Here is a 13,612-nt window from a genome sequence, read left to right as displayed (position 1 = left end):
GTAAGATCGGCTATTTTCTGGACGGGCCAGAAAATAGCCGCTATAGACTACTTTCGAGATCACCAGATTTCAAGGAAATGGATTTTAGGTCACGGTCAAGGTAAAAAATGTGCCCCCCCCCCCCCAAAAAGATTTCTTCAGAATCAACAAATGTCAGTGTAACAAACACTGGTCTCTTATATAGGCCACACCAACAATGACGATTAATTCAGACGATTAATGAATTAACATTCCTCTAGCACATTGGTTCTCAAAGTGGGGTCCGGGGACCCCTAGGGGTACTTGAGGGGGTTCCAGGGGGTCCCCAGCTAAATGATGGACAGGAACCAAATGGACCCTTAAGGTTCTGTAACTCTGAGAGTGTACAAATGGAACTCATTTGGTTCCATTTGTACACTCAGAGTTAAATTAACATTGATTTTACAATATGAATTGGGGTCCCAGAGGCATAAATGCCATTAAATGGGGGTCCGTAGCCTAATGCATGTTAAACTGGTGGTCCTTGAAATAAAATGGTTGAGAATCACTGCTAGAGAGCCATTAAAACCTTCTCTTATTGGGGTCCCTGGCTTATCTTTTCAAATGGGGGTCCGTGGGGTAATAAGCGTCTATTTGGGGGTCCTTGACATGAAGAAGTTTGAGAACCACTGCTCTAGCAGAGGGTAAGGAACTTTATGCAACCAATGGAAGTGGAGTCTCTCCGTTCTCCTGCCGATTCAAACTCGGCCAGCCTTAACACACGTTTGCCATAGGACGCAGACCCTCATCTGCTTCTGCATGTGGCAGAGAGATGCTGCGCAAAAGGGCTGTAAAAGGCGATCACACGTTCTGTTGATACCGATGTGGTAGTACCGTCGTCGGCTTCATTCAGCAAGATGGGTCCCGATGAGCTGTGGGTTGCCTTTAACCCATTAACCCATTAAATACCGTGTCATTTTTAGATTTGAGCTAAAAAAGCATTATTTCACACTTTGGGCTATTCAAAAATAGCAGATCTACAAGCTCATAGCGCGGCACCGAAGTGCCGCGCTACGAGCTTGTAGATCTGCTATTTTTGAAAAATCGTGAAAATGTGTGCAAATCTTCTGAATATATATATTTTTAAAGCGAACATTTTAACTCAAATCTTTGCTTCTGGGGGGTCCCTGGAACAAAATATTTTGATGGGGGTCCGCGGCCAAAAACATATAATATTGGGGGTCCTTGACATCAAAAAGATAGAGCACCACTGATATAGAAACATACGTTTTTCAGAAAACTGTTGAGATTTAGGAGACATGTAGAATTGGCTTCAGGTCTCAATGGGTTAAGGCCTGAGGTTCCGATTCTACAAAATGTCTTCAAAATCCTAACAGTTCAATCCTAACAGTTCCTAACACAACGGAAATAACTGTGTGGCAACCGTTTTTTTGGACCAGTCTCCCTGAAGCATCAAAATTGTGCCATGAATTGATCCGCTGTCACTGCACGAAAGGGTGTGCTGGACGATGCAGTGTGCCAAAACTGCACTCGGTATTATCACAAATATTGGTCTTGTTTTCTCTCTTCCTGTACACAAGATGTGACCATAAAGAACCTTGAACCTGGATTATTGTCATTTACTAATAATATAGTATTAAAATAGACTACCACCACAGGTTTATTCTGTTCATTTGTTTTTGTATTATTCCTATTGTCACAAAGTGGAAGTAAGTGTCAGTATGATTGCAGTGTCCAAGCTCAATATAAGTATTACTATGTCATTTGACCTTGACCTTCATTTAAATGTATGCCCTTGGGTTCTGGCAATCTCCAAAGTATCATCAAATGAATGGGCAACCCCAACTTAGTTGGAAGAACACCATAACCCATTAAGACCTGCAATGCATCTGTGTCACTTTAGATTTCTTGGCTATTCAAAATAGCAGATATACAAGCTAAGAAATAAAGATTTTTTTCCAAAAAAAACTGTTTTTTTCGACAGTATTTAGTTCCAAATGATGCGTTTGACATTTAGACCTAGCGGACTGGAGGCCATCTTGGATTTGACCTCTCAGAGGTCAAATCTGACCTCCCTCCACATCTGAAAATTAATATTATGGTATTTACTAACTATGCTGAAAGTTTCACACTTCCTACAAAAAGTGCACAATTGTATTGCTAATTAATCTGCTGCACTACAAGGCAGTAAGTAACGGTGTGAATTACCAATGAGCAATCAGAGTGTGCCCCTATGATTGAGACATACAAAGGGACCACTGTGTGTTTGAATAAGGAGAGGACAGGAGAGAAGAGAAGAGGAGTAATCATCCTTTGGAGACATGATCTCATCCGTTTCTCGCTGGTTTTATTTCAGCAGTAAAAAAAAACAAAAGAGCCAGGATTATTCATTCACAGCCCCGGGTTAAAGCCTCAATACAAAATCACTGTATTTGTCACTGTGTGCCCGCTGTGATCTACAAGCATCACAACGCGTCGCGAAGAGAGCTTGTAGATCTGCTATTTTTTTCAGTACTTTCACTTTTGGTTCTTTAAGTACATTTTGATACCAATACTTTTGTACTTTCACTCAAGTACGTTTTGAATTCCGGCCTTTTACCTGTAACAGAGTACTTCTTCTACATTGCAGTATTGATACTTTTACTTAAGTAAAACATCCGAGTACTTTTTCCACCACTGCTTGGCTCATGAGTTCCATGCGGCACGTTCAAGCACGATGCACATGTAGTAAATCACTGATAAGGACCAAGAGAGTCACACACACACACACACACACATGGCCTTGATAAGGTTACATAGGGTGATCTAGTCTCGAGTCTGACAATTATTAACTAAGTAAGCAGACAGACTAACAGACTATCATTCTCAGTGAACAACTCTGCCCTAGGGTACAGAAACCAAATATGTTGACGACCAATAGAAAAAGCCAAGCCAAACTAATGGAGAGTATAGGCTGGAGTTGGTAGTTTACATTTATGTGAGTCGTCCATCCATTCTTTTTCGTGATTTTTCGATTACTTAAAAAAATACATATATATTGTATTTTTTTTTTTCCATTTTCCCAAAAAAAATATTAAAATAAATTAAAAAAGTAATTGAAAAAAACACGGTCTCCTCACGTATTAGAAGGACAACATCAGTCACCAGAACCAAGGCACGGGTGTTTCCGATTAACCCTTTAAGACTTGAGGCAATTCTTTAAAAAAATCTAAATCCTAACAGTTTTTTGCAAAAAATATAAAAAATATTTTTTCACGATTTTTCAAAAATAGCAGATCTACAAGCTCGTAGCGCGGCACTCGGTGCCGCGCTACGAGCTTGTAGATCTGCTATTTTTTAATAGCCAAAGACATCTAAAGTGACACAGATGCGTTCCAGGTATCAATGGGTTAATCTAACATGGTTAAAGTGGAGTTTGAAGTTACAATGGGTTTGTATAGGAAGGGGGCGTGTCTGCTAAAATGAATATCAACTTAAAAACTGTCCGGGGGTGCTCCTATAAGCCTGAGTAGACGATGAAATGACCTAATCATATACATGATATAACATATGAATTATGGAACATCATTAAGTCACCAAAAACATTTCAATTTAAAAGATTTCTTTCTCTTTCTCAACTTTACGAAATGCTCAATCTCTGGGAAAAGGGCTAATTGAAAATGCACTTGAGAATCTAAGCTTCATAAAACACCTAACTCTTCTACTTCTAATCAGATAGTAGAATTGGGCTTCTATACCCCACAGGACAATCCAACCAAGATTGCACATCTATTCAATATGCATAAAATACCTATACACCCACCAGACACAAAATGCAATGTAATCCGCTGGAGAAAACGGGTGACATGGGCGGCTTTGACGTGATTAGCCGAAAAGAGCAACAGCTGATGCTAATCCCACTCTCACACTCAGATTAGTAGGGGACGAGTGGATAACTCTCACCCCCCCGGCTCAGTCCTGCTAGCACACTGAGAACATGGGCAAATGGGATAAGAAGTTATTTAATCAAAACACAAGAAGCGTTATCCATTGTCGCGGCACAAGAGTATAGTTTCCTTGGTCGAGAATACTAGAGACAGGGATGAACGTGCTTTTTTCACAACTCGTATGAGCCTAGAACATTGGTTCTCAAAGTGGGGTCCGGGGACCCCCAGGGGTCCATGAAGGAGTTCCAGGGGGTCCGCAGCTAAATGATAGATAGTTAGGAACCAAATGGACCCTTATGGGTCTGTAACTCTGAGAATCACTGCTAGAGCCATAAAACTCTTCTCTTATGGGCGGTCCCTGACATATCTTTTCAAATGGGGGTCCGCGGACTAATAAGTGTCAATTTGGGGGTACTTGACATGAAAAAGTTTGAGAACCACTGGCCTAAAAGAGCCGTCATATATCCAACCTGAACCTGACACAGTGATAGTGAATTTAGACATTTTAAACACGTAGCACTAGATTTCACAGGACAAACATACTTGAGATACAAAAAAAGACAAACTTATGGAAAAACTGGACACTATGGTTAGGTGTGATGTGACGAATACAACAGTAAGCAAGTACTGTATACTTAGTTACAATAGCCTCACTTTTGCTTTAAATTTCTAACAAAAACAAAAAAATATATATACACGAAGCTATAAACAAAACCAAAGTAATAACGGAGCTTTCGGAACGCTGTGGCTCAGCCGTCCCAGCAGATCTGGTGTCGGCCCGGGTATATGCAAAGCGATGCATCTCTTTTTTTGGGAGGGGGAAGGGATGTAGACTGTCTGTTCCCTTTTCCCCGCAAACCTCCCCTGTGTGTTGTTCCTCTAAAATGGTTATCAGCAACCAGAGATGCATCTGGCTTTGAAGGGGTTCAGAGTGGCTGTCTGTTTGAGTAGCTCTTCCTGTGTTTCTTCTACTTCTCTTTTTCTCACTTTTCCGTGACATTTCCGTGTCGGTACGCAGCTTTACTTTACATGTAAATTGTTTTTTCATAGTCTTTTTTTAGTTAGTCCAATAGGGCAGTGGTTTTCAACCTTTTTTCGTGCCAAGGACCCCTAAATTGATATACATTTGGCCGCGGAGACCCAATTGAAAATGTTTTTTTGTGCCAGGGACCCCCAGAAGCAAAGATATCAGTTCATTTTCGCTTTAAAAATAATAAATACTCAAAGATGGACACTTTTTCAAGGTTTTTCAAAAATAGCAGATCTACAAGCTCATAGCGCGGCACTCGGTGCCGCGCTATGAGCTTGTAGATCTGCTATTTTTGAATAGCCAAAGCTAAGTGGCTAAAAATGATTGTGACACCATTAACTAATTTTGCTGGGGACCCCCTGGTACTCCCTCAAGGACCACTGGTGGTGGTCCCCGGACCACTGGTTGAAAACCACTGCAATAGGGGGTGATGGCATTGCAAATAAAGGGCATGGCCGCGGCAACAGATTTGGCAGGAAATGAATGAGTGTCTGTTCGGTCGTCATAAAAACTGTCATTATTGCTACAGGTGTGGGAAACTGTCAAAGGTCTAGAGAAGTAGACCTCTCGGAGCTTTCGATCTCTAACAGTCCATGTTAGCTTGGACCCCCCCAAATCGCCGCTTTTTGTTTTACGCATTTACATTTCACTTAAATTATTTTTTTATACTTATTCTCTCCGCCAGGAGAGTTTGTTTTCACTTTCTGAAACTGGGACTAACATTGGTCAAGCCTCACGTGACAATACGGTGAAATAGTGTGATCCGATTGGCTAGTGACGTATAGCGGCCTATAAAATACATGTGTCACTTTGAAAGTGTCTGTGCCTCTTTCAAAGTGAGGTAAGACAGTTCCAACAATCCTGCATGCAAAGCAGATACTTTAATTAAGCTAAAGCCTCTCTAGATGGGAAGGCCTCGATCCTACAAATGCTTAGTTAACAGCTAAGCGCCCAAGCCAGCGAGCATGATTTCGAGTTGACATGGCTGAGAAATGGACAGATAGGACACTTACACAGACAGGAGGGATAGGACACTTACATAGACAGGACGGATAGGACACTTATACAGACAAGACGGATAGGACACTTATACAGACAAGACGGATAGGACACTTATACAGACAGGACGGATAGGACACTTATACAGACAGGACGGATCGGACACTTATACAGACAGGACGGATAGGACACTTAGAACATAAGAATTAGAACATTCCCAACATTCCCAACACAAGTCTTCTGGCGGAGAGTTGTGCTCCGAGGAGCACTTTTTCTAGTTCATCTTGGTTTGGTTCCTGTGCTTTACTGCTGTTGCTGCCGTGACATCTGAATTCCCCTCCGAGTATCAATAAAACGTTAGGCTGATCTTATCTGGTTGGTTGAAGATTATCTGCACTCCTTTCGTACTTCCATATTAACCCATCAAGACCTGAAGCCGATTCTACAATAAAAGTTGGCTTTAAAACATTATATATTCAAAGATTTGCACACATTTTCACAATTTTTCAAAAAATAGCAGATCTACAAGCTCGTAGCGCGGCACTCGGTGCCGCGCTACGAGCTTGTATATCTGCTATTTTTGAATAGCCCAAAGTGTAAAATAATGCTTTTTTTAATATAGCTCAAATCAAAAAAGTGACACAGATGCAGAAGTTCCAGGTCTTAACGGGTTAAACACAATTGAATAACGAAATGTCTCTTTAAAACTGCAAATTGAGTCACAAATCCCTCCCTCCCTCCCTCGCCCAAAAACCAGGGCAAGCACGCATGCAAAGCATACTCTCAGGTGCATGCACGAGCAGGCCTTAAAGGTCACACTCTGATTCTCCAGACGAAATTCAACTGAAAAAAATGTCCTCCCAGTCATACAGAGATAACACAAGACGAGACGCCAACTATAGCCTGCATGCCGTCGAATGAAAACAGCGGTACAAAACTGGTGGCTAGTGCCAGCATGCTATCAAAGGAGCTAACACGGCGCCACATTGCGCGCGCCTGTGTGTGTGTGTGTGTGTGTGGACATGGCAACTCAAGACAAAACCAGTGAAAATAACATGAATAACAACTCCCTCTCTGGCTGATAAATTATGCATCTGCGTTGCTTCCGGGGGTTTCCACATCAGTGGCCGCACAGTTAAGACCCGAGCCTAGCACCGGGGACTCGGCCAAACAAGAAGCCGCTGAGTGCGCATCGGAGGAGGGAAAACGCCAGAGGGTTTAAAGGAGACGGAAAACATCCAGAGAGAGAGAGCAAGAGAGAGAGAGAGAGAGAGAGGGTGGAAGGAGGCACTGCTGAATCAGCACAACTCAACAAGAGGAAACACACACACACACACACACACACAGCAGCATGCACTCACACACTTGCATGCACAGCAATACATGCGGAAGAGACGTCGTCCACACACACACACACACACTGGGTAAACGTTAACCCTTTAAGACCTGAGGCCGCGTCTAAAAAAAATCTAAATCCTAAAAAAAAAAAATTCGGAAAAAAATATTTTAAAATAATTTTCGCGATTTTTCACAAATAGCAGATCTACAAGCTCATAGCGCGGCACTCGGTGCCGCGCTATGAGCTTGTATATCTGCTATTTTTGAATAGCCAAAGACATCTAAAGTGACACATATGCGTTCCAGGTATCAATGGGTTAACACATACTTGCCCAGGCAATGTCCCTAGTCCGAATGCAGTGCAAACACAACAGGTGGGCAGACTTTCATTGTGCCACCCAAAACACACTATGTATAATTACTACAGAATGTACAGTCTTCTAGAAGAAGACCTACCTAAAACGTGACTTTTTTCCAGACTACTGGGCAAACATATTGAGGCCACATTCAGTCAGACACCAGCTCCTGTACAAACTCAAGTCGACCTAAAACATAAGCAGTGCTATTAAAAGTGTGTGAGCGCGAGTGGTTGTGTGTGCGTGCGTGTGTGTGCGTGCGTGCGTGTGTTTCGATTGAATACTTTATGCACAGTTTGCAAAGACAAGCACGGAGAAGTACAGTTCAATACAAGGTCTGTTAACCCATTAAGACATGGAACGCATCTGTGTCACTTTAGATTTCTTTGGCTATTCAAAAATAGCAGATATACAAGCTCATAGCGCGGCACTGAGTGCCGCGCTATGAGCTTGTAGATCCGCAATTTTTGAAAAATATTGAACTTTTTTTTTTTTAGATTTTTCTTCAAAAAACTGTTTAAGAATCGCCTCAGGTCTTAAAGGGTTAAGAGGGTTTTAAACCCAAGAAAGCACTATGGTTTGTTTCCATTGGGGTCCTTTGTACTCAATTCATCGTGTGTGTGTGTGTGTGTATGTGTATGTGTATGTGTATGTGTATGTGTATGTGTGTGTGTGTGTGTGTGTGTGTGTGTGTGTGTGTGTGTGTGTGTGTGTGTGTGCATATTTATACATAAGCTTTGTAGCTGGGAGCCAATACTCCCAACTAGTCACCAGATACCTCTGGAAACTCAAGACTAGGCCCACTGGCGAACAGAAGCACTTCCTTAGAATCCCTACACTCTCTCACACACACACACACACACACACACACACACACACACACACACACACACAGCTGGGAAGTTCCAGAGAATTTGACCTATCACCTCAATATAGGAGTACTGACACATTGAAAATCTAGGCTAGTAAGGCTACTGAACAAAATACAGGGCACAGGCTATTGAACAAATCTAAAACTAGGCTGCCCCATAGCGCGTCTGATATCTGGTCTAGCCCATTAAGACCTGAGGCCATTCTTAAAAATGTTTTCTAAATCCTAACAGTTTTTTGAAAAAAAATCTTTAAAAAATTGTTTTCAAGATTTTTCAAAAAATAGCAGATATACAAGCTCATGGCGCGGCACTCGGTGCCGCGCCATGAGCTTGTATATCTGCTATTTTTGAATAGCCAAAGAAATCTTAAGTGACACAGATGCGTTCCAGGTCTTAATGGGCTAGAGGGCCGGGTTTAAAATCTCCGGAGAAAAAAATCCCCGCGAGATCCCATTGGTTCACCGATCTGTCCGTCATAGGGCTAAAGTGGTTAATGTATGTTTTATAATGTAATAATGTGTATCTGCAAAGTAACTAAAGTTTTCAAATAATTATAGTGGAGTAAAAGTACAATATTTGCCTCTGAGATGTCGTGGAGTAGAAGTAAAAGTATAGACAATTGGAAAGACTCCAGTATCCTAGTCTCGCTAGCCAGACCCCACAGAAAATGAAAAACAGCGACCTCTGCTGTTTGTGATCATTGTCTGTGGGGTCTGGCCGGAGGCAAATGGAAGCCTAGTGCGCAGGGAAACACCGGTTTCATGTCTGCCTATAGCGCATCACTTCCGGTTGGTGCGACCATGTTTTCATTCCCACTAACAATATTTCTACACGGAACACTAACACCACTTCTCCCAGAGAACATGGATGGTTTTGGTTATAAGCCCACTTGTTTCTATGATGAAAGAGTAATTTAAAATGTGAATATCTTTCCGTGGTTTTGTCCGCTCCGAGGACGCTATTGTTAAATTAGTTTCGGCTAGTTTCGAGGGGGGGAGGGTGGATCATGGTGGATGGACACGTGAATCCCGCCCACTACATTTGATTGGGTAAAGCGCGGCCCACTTCCTGATCTGAAGGCACGCCCACTTGTATCCAATGAGCACTGGTTAGGACGAACCGCTCCGACAGATTCCACCGCAGGTCGGAATCTGTTCTTGAGAGATTACCAGTATCCAAGTAAAAGCACCTCAAAGTGGTACTTAAGTACAGCACTTGAGTAAATGTACTCAGTTACTTTACACCACTGCTAGAGTCAAACGGGCAAGTGAACTCGAATGAGTTGACACTGAACTTGCCTAGATTCAACAAGGAGCAAACAGCACCGACGAAGAGGGACGTTGTGATGAAAAGCAACAGGCTAGCTAGCTTGCAATGTAGTAAGAGGTCTCAAGCCATGAAGATCAGTCGCTGTGTTTAAAAGCCTTGCCGATACAAAAAAAACCCATGGCTGCTCCCCGGGTAAAAAAGGAGGACGTGCCTCTTCTCTGTCAATTAAAAACAGCTTCTCATATAGGGCTCTAAAAAAAAAAAAAAAAAAAGAGGGCACGATATCACTGCCAAACCATGGCACCCGGAGGAAGAAATGTAACCTAGCCTACATTATGACTTGCACTAGTGCCTTTAGACATGAGCAAATATTGTTACCCACTTAACCCATTAAGACCTGAGGCCATTCTTAAAAATGTTTTCTAAATCCTAACAGTTTTTTGAAAAAAAAATAAAAAAAAAATGTTCAAGATTTTTCAAAAATAGCAGATCTACAAGCTCATAGCGCGGCACTCAGTGCCGCGCTATGAGCTTGTAGATCTGCTATTTTTGAATAGCCAAAGAAATCTAAAGTGACACAGATGCGTTCCAGGTATTAATAGGTTAAAGTAATACTAGGTAGATAAAAAAAATAAAAATAAAGTTAAATTGTATATCTTTTGTGAGTGGCAAATGTTTCACAACACCCACTGCATGAATTTCACCCCCGAAAGCCCTTTATAAACATATTTTCTATTGAAAGTGGACAGGGGCTTCTTTCCCGCGGAAAATGACGTCATCCAGCCGGGGAACGGAAACGAAAATGCACCGGTTTCCTGTCTGTATATAATATTTGCTTCTGGGGGGTCCCTGGAACGAAATATTTTGAGATGGGGGGGTCGGCGGCCAAATACATATACATTTTGGGGGTCCTTGACATGAAATAGTTTGAGAACCACTGACATAGTAGCATAAGTCTTTTCAAACAGTTAGGAATTAGAAGATATTTTGTAAGAATCGGCCTCAGGTCTTAATGGGTTAATACAAGTGTACTAAATCCCAAACAAAAGTAGCATGTCAGCTAAATCCTTTTGGATCCCATGTTCCCCTTGCTAGGGAGCGAGGGAACAACAACCGCATCTAGGCGAGCAATACAAGCTGTGAAGGCAAACAAGAGGCAAGACTCTTTGAAAACAAAGTGGTGTTGTTCTGTCACAACTTTCTGGGGAAATAAACGTTTCAATCTCCTCCCCGGAAACAAAACAAAAAAAATAATACACTATCGAGCTGTGAAACAAAGCAAAGGCATGACATTCTAGTTGTGCCGTACTGCAATTTTCCCATTTTCTCTTTCGCTTTTTCCATCTTCTTGTCTCTCCTAGCCAGTCCAGTGCCCCCCCCCCCCCCCCCTGTTCCCATTTACCCTCCCTCTCTGCTCTCTCTCTGCTGTTTTTGAAACTTTTTTTCGTCACCATATGATATCGTCGTCACAATACAGAATTATCTGGTAAAAAAAAAACTGGTGATATTTGATGTTGTCCAGATCCCCGAGCACTATTGAACCCATTAACACCTGGAACGCATCTGTGTCATTTTTTGATTTGAGCTAGCATTATTTTACACTTTTGGCTATTCAAAAAATAGCAGATATGCAAGCTCATAGCGCGGCACCGAGTGCCGCGCTACGAGTTGTAGATCTGCTATTTTTTGAAAAATCGTGAAAATGTGTGAATATCTTTGAATATATATATTTTTAAAGGGAACATTTTTAACTCAATTCTTTGCTTCTGGGAGCCCCTGGAACAAAACATTTTGAGATGGGGGTCCGCTGCCAAATACACATACATTTTGGGGGGTCCTTGGCATGTAAAAGTTTGAGCACCACTGATATAGAAACATACGTTTTTTGTCAGAATACTGTTGAGATTTAGGAGACGTGTAGAATCGGCTTCAGGTCTTAATGGGTTAAACATAATAACCAACCAAAGACGCTAAAGAGGGGAAAAGGGGGGGCCTGAACACAGGAAGCTCAACTGTGAACGGTTCCTGTCTGTATACGTCATGAAAGAAACCGTTCCTGGGAAGGTCTCTAGGTCGGCAGTGCAAGGTGCCGACAACGCCAGGGTCAAGGGTGCACGCATTTTCAACAAGCTTTCCCTCTGCGTGCCGCGGGATAAACTAGTGTGTGTGTGTGTGTGTGTGTGTGTGTGTGTGTGTGTGTGTGTGTGTGTGTGTGTGTGTGTGTGTGTGTGTGTGTGTGTGTGTTGTGTGTATATGGTCATTGCTCCTGGCCAGGAATTCATTTCAAATAGCCTGCTTTTAATCTTTTTTTTAAAAAAGGGGGTCGGGGTCAGGGTTGCCAGATCTGCTTATTATAATTTCCGCGCAAGATTTTTTAGTTGAAAATAGCAGATCTACAAGCTCACAACGCGTCGCATCGCGACGCGTTGTGAGCTTGTAGATCTGCTATTTTCAAATAGCCGACGTATATATGTTAAAGGTGCTCATGTGGCCCGTCGTGGCTTCTTTTTGGGCTGGTTCTCCTAGACCCCGGTTGCTTGTTTCTCTCACGGAACCTGGCAACACTGCGACCAGGGTGTGAATGAAAAAAAAAGAAGGAAGAAGAAAAAGCGGAGTTTCACGTGTGAGTGTGAGGAAGAGAGGAGAGGGGGGAAGGGGGGGAGAGGAATGAAGACGACTGGGTCAATTCCAACATCACCACCAGCTGCTGCACTTGTGTCCTACACCCCCCCCCCCGCCCCCCAAAGAAGCGTGCACTTCTCTCTCCCTTATCTGAAAGGGACCCCCCACCCACCCCCTCTTGATAGGAGCTCATGAATAAACTCCTACAAAACAACACATTTCACGCAGAACAACAACAACAACAACAACAACAACAGCAAAACAGGAGGAATGTCAGAGTTAACCAAAGAAATGCCATCTTTTCCACCGCCGTTAGGGGCTTTAATTAAGGGTCTCCTCCCCTCCCCTCTGTCCAGAGGGTCTTCTTGGCTTGGGCAGTGATCCGTGAAGTGTCATCGGTCGGACCTGCCAAAACGAGGGCCTCGTTCGTTCGGTCGCTGGCAAAGGGCCCGTCTTTAGTGGCCCCCATTGTGCGCCCCCCCCCCCCCCCCCCCCCCCCCAGACAGCGTACCAAGGATTCGACAAAACGAAGATGGAGACACATTGGAGAAGAAACGGTGTGCTTGCTTGCTGGCAGTACGGCCGGCCGACGAAGGAAGGGGGGGGGGACACCATATGGGGGGGGGGGGGGGGGGGGGGCCGTGCCGTCAACGAGGCACACACACAAACGTCCCCTTCAAGAAGGAGAGCAAACTTTTTTTTTTGCACAGTACTAGGGCCCCTTTTGGAGAGCCCTGGGGTTATAGTCGCGGCTTTAACACCCAGCGAGAGGAAGTCAAGCGGAGCCATAAAGCATGATGAACCAGAGAGGGGGGGGGGGGGGGGGGACAAGAGCCTTTCCATCAGCCAGCCAGCCTAGCCAGACACACAGCTAGCTTACCAGCCTATAGCGCCGTGGCGCTTAAACAAAACCCCCTTTCTCTCTCCTCTCTCTCCAACTCCTGGCCCCTCAAAACATTCGACCATACGCACATTCTTCAGTGACATAATGCTTTTTTAAGCCATTGCCCTCTTCAACCCCCCACCACCACCAGCCCCCCCTCCACTCACTCACTCACCTCCCCCCCCCCCCCCCACCCTTTCGCCAATTACTATTTGAATATGAATACGAGTGGATGGGGTTAAGTGTTTGTTTTCCCTCTACGCGGTGGTGAGAAGAGACGGAGGAGGGAGGGAGGGAGGTCAGCCCCCCCCCCCCCCCCCCCCAGTTCTCGCTGACAT

General features: G+C 43.5%; 2 protein-coding genes across 4 annotated transcripts in view; one reads left to right on the top strand and one right to left on the bottom strand.

Moving 5' to 3' along the window:
- Window positions 1–13,612, top strand: part of med30 (mediator complex subunit 30) — a 279,467-nt gene that overhangs the window by 186,525 nt on the left and 79,330 nt on the right. The window lies entirely within an intron of this gene.
- ext1b (exostosin glycosyltransferase 1b) overlaps window positions 1–13,612 on the bottom strand; it is a gene marked incomplete at its 3' end in the record, with an annotated part of 150,520 nt that overhangs the window by 116,169 nt on the left and 20,739 nt on the right. The window lies entirely within an intron of this gene.

The sequence above is a fragment of the Gymnoscopelus microlampas genome (assembly GCF_963454915.1).
Source record: "Gymnoscopelus microlampas genome assembly, chromosome: 15".
NCBI lineage: Eukaryota > Metazoa > Chordata > Actinopteri > Myctophiformes > Myctophidae > Gymnoscopelus > Gymnoscopelus microlampas.
Note: the sequence above shows the minus strand (reverse complement) of the source record. Positions and strands in the feature narration are given on the sequence as shown.